This window comes from Macaca thibetana, chromosome 13, assembly GCF_024542745.1.
Source record: "Macaca thibetana thibetana isolate TM-01 chromosome 13, ASM2454274v1, whole genome shotgun sequence".
NCBI lineage: Eukaryota > Metazoa > Chordata > Mammalia > Primates > Cercopithecidae > Macaca > Macaca thibetana.
Window position 1 is genome coordinate 59,852,132 of NC_065590.1, and position 17,507 is coordinate 59,869,638.

The window sequence follows — 17,507 nt, forward strand, 5'->3', positions numbered from 1 at the left end:
ACACTACTGCACTCCAGCCTGGGTGACAGAGCAAGACTCTGTTTAAAAAAGAAAAAGAAAAAGAAAGAATCCTGTATACAAATACACTCTCTCTCTGCTTGAGGGAAAGTCTTTATTTTGAGTCAGCTATGAGAGGCCCTCTCCATCCTTCAGTCTGAAAGGGAAATTATTTTCTGCCTCTGTCATTTCCCAGGTCACCAGTTATATTAAGCCACGGTCCCTTGGTGGCTGCTGTCTGTAATTTTTCCATTCTCCATCCTTTTGAGTCAGATTGCAAAATAAGGACATTTTGAAACAGATTCTTCGTGATCAAGGCTGTGGACACGTGACTGGGGACTCTTTCAGGCCCTGTGTAGCTGGGCAGGGTCCTTACTGAGGGCCCTGTTTAAATCAGCAACAGGAAGGCAAGCAGAACCACCAGGCTGCTGCCACAGGTGCTCTGACCCCAGCCTGCCCACTTGGGGAGGCCATGCAACATTCCCAGGCCTTCCCTAAGCAGGAAGACAGGGCTGCTCCTGCGGGGCCATTGCCGGGGTTAGAAGTAGGTTCTTTGCCCTGCAATGTCCCCACTGGCCTGGCATAGATCTGAAATTTAGAGAGCCAGTTGTCATAGTTCTAACATGCCCCTTCATCAGGTGACTGCAACCTCTCTTTCCAAATTATCTCCTGCCATACCTGCCCCGCATCCAGCGCTCCAGCCAGGCAAGTGGACTTACCACCCTCTGAACATGTCAAATATGTTCACGCCTCTATGAGCCTTTGCTCTGGCTGTTCTCTCTGCTTGGAATGCCTTTCCCCTTTCTTCCCTACCCGATAACATCACACTCATGCTTTCCTCTTATTTCCAGGCACAGTGAATTATTTTCTCCCTTGAGCCTTCATGTATACTTTATATACATCTGTATTTAGACATAACACTCATCGCTCTGGTTTGTAATTACTTGCCTGTCCGCCGGTCTGTTCTTCAAGGGCAAGAGCCCAAGCTTATAATTCATGGCCTGTCCTGGTACTTGGCTTAGTGCCTGGCACAATCATTCAGTCATTTCACAAATTTATTGAGCAGTGACTACGTGCCAGGCTGTTTTCTAGGTGCTGGGCCATGAACAAAACTGATAAAGCTCTCCATTCTTGTGGAGCTTACATTCCGGTTGGGGAGGCAGATGACATACAAATATGTCCAATATGTTATTATAAACAAAATACCCAATATGTTAGGGAGTGACAGGTGCTAGAGAAAAATCAAGGGAGCTGAGCACCCAGAGAATGATGGCGAGTATTGTTTTAGACAGGATGGTCAGAGAAAGCCTCTCTGAAAAGATGGCATTTACTTTTTTCTTTTTTCGAGATGGGGTCTCACTATGTTGCCCAAGCTGGTCTTGAACTCCTGGGCTCTAGCAGTCCTCCCACCTTGGCCTCCCAAAGTGTTGGGATTACAGGCGTGAGTCAGGGTGCTCAGCCGTGGTGGCATTTAAATAAAGGCTTGAGGAAGGTGAGGGAGCAGGCGGGTCATGGGGGTATCTGGGGAAGTGACCTTCTAGGCAGAGGGAACAGTGAGTGTGAAAGCCCCAAGGTGGGAGTGTGTCTGGTGTGCTTAAGGAACAGCATGGGGCCGATATGGCTGTGGGGAAGTGAGGGGCAGGAACAGCAATAGGAGCTCAGCTCCAAGTGCTTAGGGCCATGCAGGCTAAGGTGGGAGGCTCAGCTTTCACTCCAAGTGGCATGGGGAACCACTGTAGGGATCTGAGCAGAGAAGACCATCTAACTTAAGTTTTAGAGCATTCACAATCTTATGGGACCTCCTGGATACTCTTTGGAAACAGACTGTCTATGGTGGGTGTTCACAAGGTCATCAGTAATGTGGGGCCAAGGCAAGCAGCCCTTGGGGACAGTGTGTCCTTGACCTTGAAGACAGGAAATGGGCAAGTCTGCTCCCTTTACTCTATGTTCCCCTTCTCCTTTTCTCTTAGAGAAGTGTCCCAGCTGATGGGGGCTTTCTGTCCCGGGTACTGAATGAGCCTGGACTCTGGTAATACCAGGCAAATCTCCTGGGAAATAAACAGAGAACCCTGGCCTGTTACAGGAATTTACCCCCAACAGTCAAGGCAGACTTTCTGGAGGAGGAAGGCTCAGGTATCCGGTGATTAAGAAAAGGCAAACCACCGCAGGAGAAACCAGCCTTTCGCGACCCTGGCAGTCGGACAGCATGGCTGTTGTCACTGGGTCACCTTCAGAACGGCCTTGGCAAATGAGTGCTAATGAATGCCTGGTTCAGGGACGGAATGAATGATTTAGACTACTCACCGCCTCCAGGCTCTCTCCTAGGCACATTTGGTAAATCCTCACCGTAATAACCAATGAAAGTTGAAGACATCACCTCTCCACCCCTCCAAAGAAGGGAATGTCTAATGGTGGAATTGCAGGCACTGGGTAATGCTGGCTCCTAAGTGCTCTTGGGGAGGAGACCTCCGAGAACGCTTCTATTCCCATTATTAAAAAGGCTCCCATTCCCACCTGCCTTCTCCCAGGGAGGCTTGCGGTGACTACTACAGGTGCAAAAGGGCTCGAGCTGGTCTGGCCCGACCAGGGCCGGGATCCCAGTGCGCAGGTGGGCGGCGCCGCGTGCAGTGGAGGCTGGCGGCCGGCAGAGGGCGCAGCGGAGCCGCCGGGCTCCCCCTGCTTTTTCCCGGCTACCTCGCTGCCCTGTCCGCCGCGTTCGCGGTGCCGCGGGGCGAGTGTGGGCGCCGTCAGGAAGGCCTTCCTAGGCCACTGCTCAACCATCATCTGCTGCCGTCCCTGGCCGCGGCCTAGCCCCATTTCCGGTCAACTTAGTCCCGCGCTCCCAGCCCGTCCAGATCTCGCCACACCCTCTGCAGGCCACCCCCACCCTTCCTTCCCTTCCAGGTGTGGCCAGTCCGGGAGGGTGGTGGCCGGGGTTGGGGAGTATGGTCTGGAGGACGTGGGCCCGGAACCCGGGCGTGAAGATTAGCGGTTTTGTACAGGGAAGCTGCAAATGAGAAGCCATAGCTGATTTCACCCCCAGCCATCGCCTTAGGCCTCGGTGGCCTCAAGCCTTAGGCCTGGGCGCTGGGATGGGGGCCTAATAGTAGAGTCCAGGGCCCCTGGGGAAGGTGGGAAGGCATCTGCTCTGTTTACTTCTGCAGGATCTGGCTGGTGATAGGGCCAATCATTATTTGTATGAATGAAAGAAAGAAATGGAAAGTAGTCCAGGCACGGTGGCCCGTGGTGACACTGCTTGAGGCTGGGAGTTGGAGACCAGCCTGGGCAACATATCCAGTCCCCCTTGCTGAAAAGAAAGAAAGGGAAGGGGAGGGGAAGGAAGGGGAGGGGAAGGAAGGGGAGGGGAGGGGAGGGAGGGAAGGAAGGAAGGGAGGGAGGGAGGCAGAGAGGGAGGGAAAAGAAAGAAAAAGAAATGGAAAGTGATCTAGGGATCTGTTTGTCTGTTTGCCTAAGACCCAGCTCTGGCCAGCCCTGATGGGTACCAGGGGGCCAGCAAGCTTTGCCATGCTCCTGTTGCTATGATACTTGCTTGGATCCCTCTCCCTCCATCTTCCCACACCTCACAGCGTTCCCTTTCACTTCTGCCACTGTTCCAATGCCCTTGCTAGTACTTGATCCAAATCTGTTATCCTAGCTTTCAGTGCTCTGCTTGGTCTTGCCCCACCCTGTGAAGGGTAGCTGAATACGCCGCCCTAAAATATGCCACTTGGGCACAAGGATTATTTTGAGCTGAAGGCAATTGAGAAGAAGCAGAAACATGAAAAGCTCTCTGCCCTCCCCCTATTTGCCTAAAAGCCGGATATAAATTTAAAAGGGTGTCCCTCCTTCCCTCTCAATCAGGAAGGACAAAGGTTGATCACAGAAGACAGCCTTAGGCCTTTATCAGCCTAGAGACAGCACCAGAGGAATCTACATAAAAAGCTTTGCTAACTAGCCTTTATCTACCATTATTTTGTTCAGTTATTTGTCTTCTCACAATTTGCCACCCATAGAGACTTCAGGTCCTTTGCTTTTGTCTTGTCATCTCTCTAAAATTATACATATATATATATTTTGATGAAGATGCTATATAAGAGTTCTAAGTCATCTCTTTAAGGTTTTCTTATTTTCCCTGAGTGTCTCCCATGTTTACACGTTAGTAAACTTCTGTTTGTTTTTCTTTTTTTTTTTTTTTTTTTTGAGAATGAGTCTCACTCTTGTTACCCAGGCTGGAGTGCAGTGGCATGATCTCCTCTCACTGCAACCTCCGCCTCCTGGGTTCAAGGGATTCTCGTGCCTCAGCCTCCCGAGTAGCTGGGACTACAGGCATGTGCCACCACACCCGGCTAATTTTTGTATTTTTAGTAGAGATGGGGTTTCACCATGTTGGCCAGGCTGGTCTCGAACTCCTGACTTCAAGTGATCCACCCACCTTGGCCTCCCAAAGTGCTGGGATTACAGGCATGAGCCACCGCACCCAGCCCTGTTTGTTTTTCGCTTGTTAATTGTCTTCTGTTACAAGGGTCCCAGCTAAGGACTCAGAAGGGTACAGGGAAAATTATATTTCCTTCCCGACACTATCTTACGATACCTGGTGCATTCTTCCACTGCTCCACTACATCGACTCAAGGAAACGTAATTTCAACCTGCCTTCCTCTGGCAAGCTGCCCATCCCCTTTTTCCCTATCAAGAACACCTCCCTTGACTTGCCTCCAAATCTTTCTCTTCCTTGAAGGCCAGCCTTCAGGAAGAGAATCCCATTCAATCCCTTCAGGAAGCATTTCCTGACTTTTTCAGCCCATAATAAGTTTTCCCAGCTCTGAATGTGGCATTCACTCCTTGACCCTTTTCTTTTTGGTACCAATTATCCTACTGGGCTTTGTCCTATGGTACCTGTGTACCTGCCTTTTCTCTCTAGCTAAATTGTAATAATTTGGAAGGTAGAGTCCAAGTCTTACTAATCTTTCTCTTTTCCCCTTCTGTTCATCACACATTTATTGAGCACCTACTACATACCAGGTATAAAGTCTAGTACATAAAGTCCCAAAGGACTGTAGGACACAGCCCCCAGAATGGAGTTCTGGAGAAAAGAAAACACATGGGGCTTGAGAAAAAGTAGAGAATGTGGCTCCCCCGTGGAACACTCACCAGAAAAATCTCGAATGACTTCCTGTGGGAGCACTCAGCATCCTGAATGAGGAAGCAGTCTCATTCTCAGAGGGAGTGGCTGCCCATTCATGGAGCCACTCACTCACCCGTTCCCTCATTCATTCATTCATTCATTTGATAAATATTTGTTGAGTCCTCACTTTATCCAAGTGACTCATGAGATTGGTCACACTGCTGCCCAGGGCTGGCTGGAGTGTGTGTGGTTGGGGTGGCGGGGGACACCAGAAGCCTGGAGATCTTTAGGGGTGAGTTGCTTCTTTGTCAGTTCCTGTTAAGACACATAAGTCCCTGCTGGAAATGGTCTTGGGAAAGATGGGGTGGGCGTGGCAAGGGCAAGAAAGCCTGGAGTTTCATGGAGGAAAGGAGGATACCAGCCCTCCCTGACGGCAGGGTGCCAAACCCTGCCTGTAGTTCCCTTTGGAACAGCTTGCTCTGCCAAAGAGCAGGTTCTCTTTAAGGTTCTTTCCTTCTGTGATCATTTGGGACTTTTCAAACAGCCCCGTGAGGCATTAGGTCCATATTACCAGCCAGGAAAGCTAAGGCTAGGAGATTTATGATTTCCCCCATAGTCACTGGGCTATGTCAGGCCTAGGCTTAGGCCTGGCCTCCCCAGTTTCGTTGGAGAGGGCTATGTTCTTGACACATTTGGACCCTGTGTGCCAGACTTTACAGCTGGTATGTGGTAGATACTCAACCTGCTCTCTCAGCAGGAACCAGTCAAAAGGGAGGAATCTCTGGCTCCACATAGTGAAGGAGGCAGGCCTCTGGAACAGAACACTTTAAATTTTAGACCAAAGTGATGGCCTTCATCATATCTAGCCGCTAGCATTTCTCTGGCTCTCACTCAGAAATTAAATGATAGCTAATTACCAAATCCTAGCTCCAATTGACTTCCAAACTTTATTTATTTATTTATTTATTATTTTCTAAAAATATAAATAGAGAGAGGGTTTTGCCATGTTGCCCAGGCTGGTCTCAAACTCCTGGACTCAAGCCATCTGCCCGCCCTGGCCTCCAAAGTGCTAGGATTACAGCTGTGAGCCACCGTGCCCTGCATTTTTTTTTTTTCTTAGAGACAGGGTTTTGCTTCACCCAGGCTACAGTGCGGTGGTGCCATCATACCTCATTGCAGCCTTGACCTCCTGGGCTCAAGGGATCCTCCCATATCAGCTTCCCAAGTAGCTGGGACTATAGCTATGTGCTACCATGCCCAGCTCTTTTTTTTCTTTTTCTTTTTTTTTTAGAGACAGTGTCTTGCTATGTTGCCCATACGGTTCTGGAACTCCTGCAAATTCTATTCTTTTTGTTTGTTTGTTTTTCTGAGACAGAGTCTCGCTCTGTCGCCCAGGCTGGAGTGCAGTGGCATGATCTCAGCTCACTGCAACCTCCGCCTCCCAGGCTCAAGCAATTCTGCCTCAGCCTCCTGAGTAGCTGGGATTACAGGCACCACCACACCCGGCTAATTTTCGTATTCTTAGTAGAGACGGGGTTTCACTATATTGGCCAGGCTGGTCTTGAACTCTGGCCTCTTGATCCATCCGCCTGTGCCTCCCAAAGTGCTGGGATTACAGGAGTGAGCCACCACACCTGCGCCACAAATTCTATCCTTAATGTCCAAATTCTAACCCCTCCTTTAAATCATTCACTCCCTTATTCTAATGGGAATACATCACTCCACCCCTAAGGGAAACTCGGCCTCTCTCAAATCCTCATATCCCCCAGTGGGTTCAAGCATACTGGGGCAACGAGAAGGTCCAAAATAAGGGTTGCATGCATGCCAGGGAGAATCTGGTGACACCACAAATTTGTCTTCGTAATGAAAGTGACCCCCTTTCTCTCTCCAGGTACTCAGGCTATCATGCCCCCAGGCCCTCCTGGAAGGTGGGGGGAAGACATGGTATTAACTCTTCTAGATATTTTCTAGCGAGGCCTAAAACAGGCAAGGCTTAGCAGAAGAGATGAAGCATTAACAGAAGGAGTCCAGGTATTCAGGCATTCAGGCATGAATCAGATATAATCCCCACCTTCAGGCAGATTGCGATCTAGAGACAACTGATTTTTTCTAAGAACGCTTGCAATGAGTTAGGTACCTGTGTTACGTACTTTTCCATGTTATATTATTCTTAATTGCTACAATCCTATGGAAAAGGAACTATTATCCGATTTTGCAGATGAAGGAACTGAGGCTCAGCACTAATTAAAGGGGCAAAGCCAGAGACTGAAAGCCTCCTAAGTCCCCTTTCCTGCATTGTCTCCAGGTGGGGCCGGTGAGAAAAGTGATCCAGTAACCCTGGAGCCTGTTTCTAACTCAAGTCATCTCGGGCACCACCTAGGTCCGAGCTGCAGGCTGTGGAGCCAGGAGATGGGTCCAGAGTCTCTCCTAGGCTCCACCCACCTCAAATGAGCTGAGCCTATTAGATTGCAGGCTCTGTGGGCAGGGCTGTTAGAATGGTCGCCTGGCGTCAGTGGTCGGGGCCTGGACCCTGGGAGTTCTGTTGTTTGGTTACTGCTCTTTTCCCTGGTGTGTCATTCTTGTTGACCACCAGGGTTCCAAGCCACTGGAGAACTTCCCATTGAAGTCACAGCCAGACTTGCTTTCTCCACAAGGTACAAAGCCCTGCCTTAAAGGGAGCAATTCTGCTTCCATTTTGTGATTATTATAAAATAATGCTATTTAGTAATTGGTTATGTCAGATAGCTACTTTATGCCCAGCCTTGTGGAGAGGAATGACCACTGCCCTTAAGGTGCTTACAAACGTGGTCATAAAATAGATGAACTAATGAGTAGGGCACAATAATAACAATAATAATAATAGATGACATCTGTAGAGCATTAACTGCATACCTGGGGCCACAGGTTTCAACAGGATTATCTCATTTAATGCAGAATAACATCAGCACATATTATCGCAACTTTACTCCTGCAATATGTAACAGGTGGGAAGGGCCAGGGATGTGGGATCAGAAGAACTTTCATTCAAATTTAAATCTTGTCAGATACTACTTGTATGATGCTTGGAAAGAACTTGGAAGTTACTTAACGTATCTGAACCTCATCTTCTCTAGCTGCAAAATGGGAACTATTTTAAAGGCCTAGGTAAAGAGTTGCCTGTGAGTCCTCCAGGAACTGTCTCCTTTGACACACATTCCGGTCAGCCCCACATTTCTCCTGGGGGCTCTGACTCTTCCAGAGAAAATTCCTGCTAGAAGTGTTAGTCCCTCCCATCCTCAGACCCCATCTACACAAGTGAGCCCCAAGGGCTGAGCACCAGGACAAAGCCTTCCACCAGTATAGACAGACTCAGTGCATGTTGGTGGGGAAGATTCACAGGTGGAGAAACAGGTCAGTAGTGATTGAACCTCCTCTGTCAACCTTCCCCACCAACTCCACCAGAACAACTGTCCACTTAGGTTCCTTCCCCACCCAGCCCAGAACAACTGTCCACTTAGGTTCCTTCCCACCCACCTAGACTCCTCCCATCCCTTCCTCCAGACTTGTTCAATTCATGGATGAGAACCGGGCAGGATCCTTGCATAGAGTGGGAAGAGCTCTACAGATGGGGTGTCAGGATCATCGGGTAAGTAAACTTGTGTTTAGTAAAACTGGCCCTCAAATTTATTAACATGCAGCCAAATTCATTCTGAGCAAAAGTCAAAGGAGTGGGCAAAGTTGATGTGCAAGCATAGTCATTCACTTAAGAGTTACTTAGGATTGCAAAACAATGGAAACAAGCTAAACGTCCAACAACAGGGGTTCACTGAGTGAAACTGTGGCTTTCTCTACTCTGCAATATTAGGTAGCCGTTACCAATTCTACTACAAAATAGTATTTTCAGACCTGGGGAAATAACTATGATATATTAATAACAGGTAAAAAGCTGGCCAGAACATTAAAGAAGTCCTCCAAGAAGAGGAGGCTAGGGTCTGCTCTTTGACTGATTTATTTATTTATTTATTTATTTATTTATTTATTTTTGAGATGGAGTCTTGCTCTGTCACCCAGGCTGGAGTGCAATGGTGCGATCTCAACTCACTGCAACCTCTGTCTCCCGGATTCAAGCAATTCTCCTGCCTCAGCTTCCTGAGTAGCTGGGAATACAAGCACATGCCACCATGGCAAGCTAATTTTTGTATTTTTAGTAGAGATGGGGTTTCACCACATTGGCCAGGCTGGTCTCAAACTCCTGACCTCATGATCTGCCTACCTTGTCCTCTCAAAGTGCTGGGATTACAAGTGTGAGCCACAGCGCCCGGTCGCTCTTTGACTCTATCACCAAAGAAATTATGGCCTGGATTTATTTGCTTGTAGAGCTATCTCTCAACCACCTATAAGAAGTTTGTGTGTTGTAAAAGGTTCCAGAAACTGGTTCCAGAAACTGAGGTCAGATTTTTCTTCTTTCCCCCTACTTTGTTGTTTTTTGTTTTGAGACAGAGTCTCACTGTGTCGCCTAGGCTGGAATACAGTGGCTCACTGTAGCCTCGACCTCCTGGGCTCAGGCGATTCTCCCACCTCAGCCACTGGAGTAGCTGGAGCTACAGGTATGTGCCACAACGCCTGGCTAACTGTTTTGTATTTTTTGTAGAGACAGGGTTTCACCATGTTGCCCAGGCTGGTCTTGAACTCCTGGGCTCAAGAGATCCATCCACCTCGGCCTCCCAAAGTGCTGAGATTACAGGTGTGAGCCACTGCAGCAGGCCTACCCTCCTGCCTTTTGTTTGTGTGTTTTTTTGGTAACCACAATCCTTGATGTTTTCTAAAGTACAGTAGAAGGAGCTCATGAAAATTGTGGCATTCTGTCTCAGGCTCAGCCACGGCTTTTACACACTGTTCCAGTTGGAGGAACCAACCACTGAGCTTATATTCTCCTTAATAAACACAACACACACACACACACACCCCCCTTGACTCAAGTCACCACTGCACCTGGGAAGCCTTCCTTGACTCTCCTGTCTGGTCTCCTCTCTGACGCATGCTCCAGGCACCATCCACTTCCTTCTCCTTTGTTGCTTTTGTCATGGCTGTTATTTTACATTTGTTTCTGCGATTATCTGATGAATGTCTTTCTGCATCTATGCTGTCTCCATCCATGATGACAGGGATTATGTCTGTTTATGCTTCCCGCTCTCTCTCTACCACTCAGCGCATTCTTGCCACAGACTCTCAATAAATGTTGATGCATAAATGATGAATGACAGATGAGATGGATGGATGGATGAGCCTGCAGGATATGACAGGCAGGAGGGAGGGCAGGGATTACAACAGATATGCCTCCAAGGTAGAAGACAGCTTGGAATCGGGGTAGGCTCAATCTCTGCATAGTGGAGTAGGTGGCTGCCCGTCGTGCAATTTCAGGGTCACGGGGAAGGCCCTCCTCCACCTCCACTCCAGTGTGTGACAACCATTTTATAAAAGGAGATGAAGCCTTTTGTTCCCCAAAGTGTACAGAGCTCAGGCCTGAATCCCACACTCCTGGGGGTGCCAGAGGGGCTCACTGGCTTACATTCATAGTGCTAAGGGGTCAGTGACCCAGAGAGGCTTCCCTAAGAGCAAAGTGTGATTAGGGGGAGGGGGCAGTGTGGAGGAGGAGGGGAGAGGGAACTGGGAAGCTAGGATGGAACCCACATGGGGGAAAGGACCCAGAAAAGGCCAACCTTGACCTGCAGCGTTGTTTGCCTCTGCTGCACACAGCCCATTTCTACTGGGAATTAACAACCTTTTTGGTAAATCTGGTTCTGCAAATATTTGACGTCTGGAAAACTTTCAACAAAGATGGCGTTCGGAAACCTGGCTCGGAGGCCCCAGGATGACAACCTAATTACATTCCTTTTAATAGCTCCTTCCCAAGTGCTCAGTCAGGGACATCTGCTCTGCCACGGTTGCACCTTCAGGGAGGAATATTTTTAACACCGTCATGCCACAAAAGGAAACTTCTGAAGGCTGGATGAAAATGGCCTCTGCATTCCCAGAGTCTCAGGGCCCAGGTAGGGCCTCAACCTCTCCCCTACTCCTTTCAACACCGCTCCCCAAAACAGGGCCAGGCTCCCTTCACAAGCAGAGGAGGTGGCTGGCTTACTAGGAAGTGGTCTTTTTTCTAATCTTTTTTTTTTTTTTTTTTAATCTTCCTTTTTCAGTTTTCACAGAGGTAAATTCAATGTGCCAGGCCGTCTCAGTCTCGCCCAGCTTTCCATGTAAGCAGGGTATCTGAAATAACCATCCAGGGCACAGCAGAGCCACTGGCGCTAGCCCTGTGCGCTCCCACTGGGCCCCCAACAATCAGGGTGCTTTCTACTCCTGGCTGCTTCTACCTATTTACTGGAATTACTGCCACACCCCAGCTGGGGGCCCCCCGCCCAGACCCTTGTTATGGCAGAGGCCCCTGGGATCAACAAGGAAAATGCAAGGAGCCGAGAGGTAATCTATTCCACATTCTCTCCCCGCTTTCTGCAGACAAGTTACCTGAGGCCTGGGAAGGCAGAGATTGTCTTAAGGAGTTAGCGTCAATGCTGGGTTCACTCCCCTATTTTCAGCCAAAGAATGTGTTTGGGTGAGAGCTGCTCTGTTCATCAGTTTATCAAAAACACATCGGCAGGCCTTTGATTGAAGAGGGACCTCTTTATCTAGGAGCCTATTCCCTTTGACAGAGGAAGACCTCTGGAGCAAGAGGGAGCACCTGACTGGCTCTGGCCCCAACACCCATGTGCCCATCAGAAAGGAGCAGCTGAGCGGCGATGTCTGCACTGATGTGATTTTAAGGATGGCTGCCTTTTTTCACGAGAAGCTCTAGCACATGACAAGGGCACCATGGAGTCTTTGTACTTATGCTTCCTCCAAGTCCTTCCCATACTTTTAGTGAAGACAGAAGCAGCAGCATTTCCCTTCAAGTGCCTAGGAGCAAAGAGTGAAAGCTTTACCCCAGGGAGATCTTCATTTCTCAGCCCGTGGTCCGCTGCCATTGGCTGGGCGCTGTTCTTCTCACTGCATGCACGGTCTTTGTGGCCTCTTCCCTTCAGCTCTGAGTTTTTGTTTGTTGTTGTTGTTGTTGTTGTTGTGTGTGTGTGTTTTGTTTTTTGTTGTGAGACAGGGTCTTGCTCTGTCACCCAGGCTGGAGTGCAGTGGCGTGATCTCCACTCACTGCAATCTCCACCTCCTGGGCTCAAGCGATTCTCATGCCTCAGCCTCCTGAGTAGTTGAGACTACAGGTGTGCACCATGAGCCCTGGCTAATTTTTATATTTTTAGTAGAGACGGGGTTTTTTGCCTTGTTGGCCAGGCTGGTCTTGAACTCCTGGCCTCAAGTGATCCACCCACCTCGGCCTCCCAAAGTGCTGGGATTACAGGTGTGAGCCACCACACCTGGCCCAGCTTTAGCTCTGATTTGACCATCATAGACGTCCCTGGTTCCCTCAACTCTGGACTTAAGCCTCCGTAGCTAACCAGCTTCCATTCTTTGGGTCTTCCTTTATTCAAATTCTGGAGAGAGGGAATCTGATGGACTCAGTTTTCCTCTGGCTCCAGATGCCCTCCCTCTAGGGTGCCAGTGTCTGGATGCAGTGGTCTTGAGTCAGGTGGACCTTCAGGGCTAATCCTTATCCACTTTGCATGATGGCAGGCCTGCTGCTTCCCTGAAAAGACTCTTGGGCCTGGTGGGCGGCCCACTGCTTGGCCCGGGCAGCACACGGGGGTGCTGTAGCTTGCAGGAAAGACCAAGGAGGCAACATGGCTGGGCAAAGGTGGGGCAGACCGTGGTGGTCCAGCAGGGACCATTAAAATTGGAACAATTAAGTGCTCAACAAGCATTATGATGGAAAATTCTCAGGGGTGTCGGGGGCAGGACTGGGGAGGAGGGAGGTGCACTGTGCGTGCCGCAAGGCTGGTGCCCATGGTGAACTTGACTTATTCACCACCTCCACCAAGGCCATGATACAAGAATCAAATGCTGCCAGTGCTACTACTTCTAGCCAACACTTAGTCCACGCCAGATGTGATTCTATGTGCCTTCCATTTATTAACTCATTTAATCCTTTCAATGCCCCCTGAAGTAAGTACCAGTCTCATTTTATCTATGAAGACATGGAGGCTTAGAGAGATTATGTAAAGACAAGGTCACATAGCTAGTACCTGGAGGAGCTGAGATTCAAACCCAGGAAGCATGTGCTCTTCTTTTTTTTTTTTTTTTTTTTTTTTTGAGGCAGGTTCTCCCTCTGTTACCCAGGTTGGAGTGCAGTAACGCAATTATGGCTCACTGCAGCCTCGACCTCCTGGGCTCAGGTGATCCTTCCACCTCAGCCTCCCGAGTAGCTGGGACTGCAGGCACACACCACCACGTCTGGCTAATTTTTAAATTTTTTTGTAGAGATGGAGTTTCACCATGTCACCCAGGCAGGTCTTGAACTCCTGGCCTCAAGCGATCCACCTAGCTTGGCCTCCCAAAGTGCTGGAATGACAGGCCTGAGCCACTGCACCGGCTGACTTGCACTCTTAATTGCCTTGCTATACTACCCCGCTGATAGAAGCAGGTGGCCATCTCCACCAAGCTGTTTGAGGAGTGACATGCAGTCCTAACAGCCTCAGAATTTCTCCCCTCAGCTCTGTCATGCTTGTCACCTAGGGTTCAGAAATTCCTACTCTCAGTCACTAGTACAGTGGAAGATAGGGTGACCTCTGGAGAGCTCTTTGCCCTTTCCCATTAGACTCTGAGTCCTAAGCTGCTACAAAATGAGCAGGGTGCATGTTCTCTTAGGACGAAGGGAGTTATCGAAGGCTGGGGGTTGAAGGAAGTAACAGGTAATCTGGAGCTAACCTCGTATTGAGGCAGAGAAAGAAGCCAATAATACTTAGCTTGATTTGAGAAGTCTCGGGGAAGAAACTCACCACCCCAATACCTATCATTCCACCATTGTAGTTTGAGAGCAGCACTGACCCATGTAATTTTCTGTGGTGATGAAAATATTCCATATCTATACTGTCCAGTTCAGCAGGCACCAGCCACACGTGGCTAGAGAGCACTTGAAATTTGGCTGGTGTAATTGAAGAACTAAACTTCAAATTTTAATGAATCCAATTTTATTTTTTTATTTATTTATTTTTTGAGACAGAGTTTCATTATTGTCACCCAGGCTGGAGTGCAGTGGCATGATCTCCGCTCACCGCAACCTCCATCTCCCAGGTTCAAGTGATTCTCCTGCCTTAGCCTCCCAAGTAGCTGGGATTACAGGCATGTGCCACCACACCTGGCTAATTTTGTATTTTTAGTAGAGACAGGATTTCTCCATGTTCAGGCTGGTCTTGAACTCCCAACCTCAGATGATCCGCCCGCCTCGGCCTCCCAAAGTGCTGGGATTACATGCGTGAGCCACTGTTCCCAGCCTTATTTTATTTTATTTTTGCAATGGAATGTCGCTCTGTCGCCCAGGCTGGAGTGCAGTGGTGCGATTTCGGCTCACTGCAACTTCCACCTCCCAGATTCAAGCGATTCTCCTGCCTCAGCCTCCTGAGTAGCTGGGATTACAGGGATGTATCACCACACCCAGCTAAGCTTTTTGTATTTTTAGTAGAGATGAGGTTTCACCTATGTTGGTCAGGCTGGACTCAAACTCCTGACCTCAAATGATTCGTCTGCCTCAGCCTCCCAAAGTGCTGGTATTACAGGCGTGAGCCACTGTATCCGGCCATGAATCCAATTTTAAATGAAAATTGCCACATATGACTAGTGGCAATTATAATGGACAAGGCAGTTCTTGAGGCCTCCTTTAGAATATACATCCCACTGGGAAGATCATACCTTTAGCAATTATCTGCCAAAACCTCAGTTCAGGTAGTGCGAGCTAGGGACAAAGCTGCCAGGCAGGCGCCTTTCATCTGGCCAGCATCAGGGCCGAGGATCTCTAAGTCTGAGTGCCCTCAGGCAGGGGAGGTGCTGTCCAGTCTCCACACCCCCTTGTTTTACTCCAGAGCTGAGTCACACATTTTGTCACCTCTGAAGGCAATCCCTTAGTAAAGCCCTTCAATCGTTCTCAACTGTGTTTCATTCGCTCCTTACAGCAGCCCTGAGATGGAGATGGGATTGAAATTGTATCCATTTTATGGGTAAGAAAATGCAGGTTCTCAGAAGCCCCCAGGAAGGGCTGTTCTCCAAAGCCAGGCCTACCTTTCCTGTCTCATTTGAATAGACATTGGAAGCCAAGGACTTGCATCTGGGGCCTCCTCTCTGGGGAGCCTTGTTTTGCCCTGGCCATCAGCTCCTGCTGCCTTCAGAGCGCCTTTCCCCCGTGCTCCATTCTTCTTTTCATTCAACCATCATCTTGATTCTTTTATTTATTTATTTATTTTTGAGACAGAGTCTCGCTCTGTCGCCTAGGCTGAGTGCAGTAGTGAGATCTCAGCTCACTGCAACTTCCACCTCCTGGGTTCAAGCAATTCTCCTGCTTCAGCCTCCCAAGTAGCTGAGATTACAAGAATGAGCCACGACACCCAGCTAATTTTTGTATTTTTAGTAGAGACGGGGTTTCACCATGTTGACCAGATTGGTCTCCAACTCCTAAGCTCAAGTGATCCGCCCACCTCGGCCTCCCAAAGTGCTAGGACAGGCGTGAGCCATTGCACCCGGCCTTGATTCACTTTTACCGGCCTTGATTCACTTTTAATGCAACCCAGCTCCTGTCCCATGGCTTACTTCATACAGCGCATCCACTTGCCCATGCGCCTGCCCGCCTGCCCGCCCGCCCGCCCGCCCGCCCGCCCGCCTGCCTGCCTGCCTGCCTGCCTGCCTGCCTGCCTGCCTGCCTGCCTGCCTAGGTTTCCAGCCTTCTGTGGTGCTGCCAAAGTTGAACCATCAGCAGATTTAACTGGGTGAATTGGGAGGGAAAATAATCCTCCAACTCTATCACCAGCCCATCCCTGCACCCCAGCCTCCACTCCACATCAAACCTGATCCTACCAGCATCCCAGTTTTCCTTTGACTTCATGCTGCTTTTCTAACAGCTTCTGGAGTTTAACACCTGCTTGACTCATGCCCCCTTCCTGAATGACTGCCTCTGCCCCTTCAACCACCCAGCAGGGCCCACACTCACCTTTCCTGTTTCCCTGACCATGGCAGTCCACACTGAACTCCGTCTGCCTCTCTGACTTCCCCGTCACTTACTCCCCCCTTTTTTGACTTAGTGTTTACACTACTTTTTGACAGAGTAGTCGAGGAAAGAGTCCTGCCTGCAATTAGGAGGTGCAGGTTGTGTGAACTTGGGTGAGTAATAATTTGGCCTACCGGATTCTCCATTTCCAAATTTTGGGGATTTTCAGGGATTGGACCGGATCCATAATTTTTCAAACCAGTTTTTCCAGGAAGGTTCTTCAGAGGTTGTTTTGATGGGTAGAGAGTGGTGGGGAGGGGAGCCAAGTCAATAGGAGCTTTAGGTTTCCCCTATTCCTTTCCACTAGTGACCCAATTCTGAGTGGACAAATGGACTAGGCTTCTAAATGCTACTGAAAGAAGAAGAAGAGGAGAGAAAGGAAGAAAGTGATTGAAAGCCCCAGACTGCTGGGCCTGGTGGCTTATACCCACCTATTATCCCAGCACTTTGGGAAGCCAAAACAGGAGGATTGCTTGAGCCCAGGAGTTCAAGGCCAGCCTGGGCAACACAGTGAGACCCCATCTCTACAGAAAAATTAAAAATTAGCTGAGCATGGTGGCACAAGCCTGTCATCCTAGCTACTTGGGAGGCTGAGGTGGGAGGATTGCTTGAGGCTGTGAGGTCAAAGCTGCAGTGAGCAGTGATCATGCCACTGTATTTCAGTCTGCATGACAGAACAAGACCCTGTCTCAAAAAAAAAAAAAAAAAGAAAAGAAAAAAGAAAACCCCAGATTATTCATAATTAGATGATCCAAAAAGACTCTTGCAGCTCTAATGTGGCAGAGTCCAAGTCTTTTTCCCCCAGGTGGGCTATAGGCATCTTGAGGGCAGGACCCACACCTCAGACAGGGTTGCGTGCAGACTATACAATGGGAGCCCAATGCCTGTGGAATGAAAAAAGGACCGATGAACCCTCTCTTGTTCTCATCTGTGATGTTCCAGTATATCTCCCCTCACCAGCCAGACTGACAGGCCTGGTTCTTGCGCTTTTTGGGGTTTCGCCAGAGCTCCTGGCACAGAGCCTGCAGTCTGTCCACAAACTCTAATTAGGTGACCTGGTCAGGTGGGGGTGAAGGAAGGACCTCTGGAAGACACAGTCTGTGAACTATAAAGCAGTGACTTTAAAGTACAATAAAACAGGCTGGGCGTGGTGGCTCATGCCTATAATCCCAGCACTTTGGGAGGCTGAGGTGGGCGGATCACATGGGGTCAGGA

The 17,507-nt window shown here is 49.1% G+C and overlaps 1 protein-coding gene across 43 annotated transcripts in view; it reads left to right on the forward strand.

Annotated features, from left to right (window-relative positions):
• Positions 1-17,507, forward strand: part of CALM2 (calmodulin 2) — a 1,210,617-nt gene that overhangs the window by 1,096,554 nt on the left and 96,556 nt on the right. The window contains exon 1 of one of the 43 annotated variants that reach the window (XM_050754917.1): positions 332-335. The exons of 41 other annotated variants lie outside the window; for them this stretch is intronic. The gene's annotated coding sequence lies outside the window, so the exon portion shown is untranslated. Of the gene's footprint in view, positions 1-331; positions 336-17,358; positions 17,363-17,507 lie in introns of those variants that run through there. One more of the 43 variants, XM_050754929.1, reaches the window with a different exon arrangement.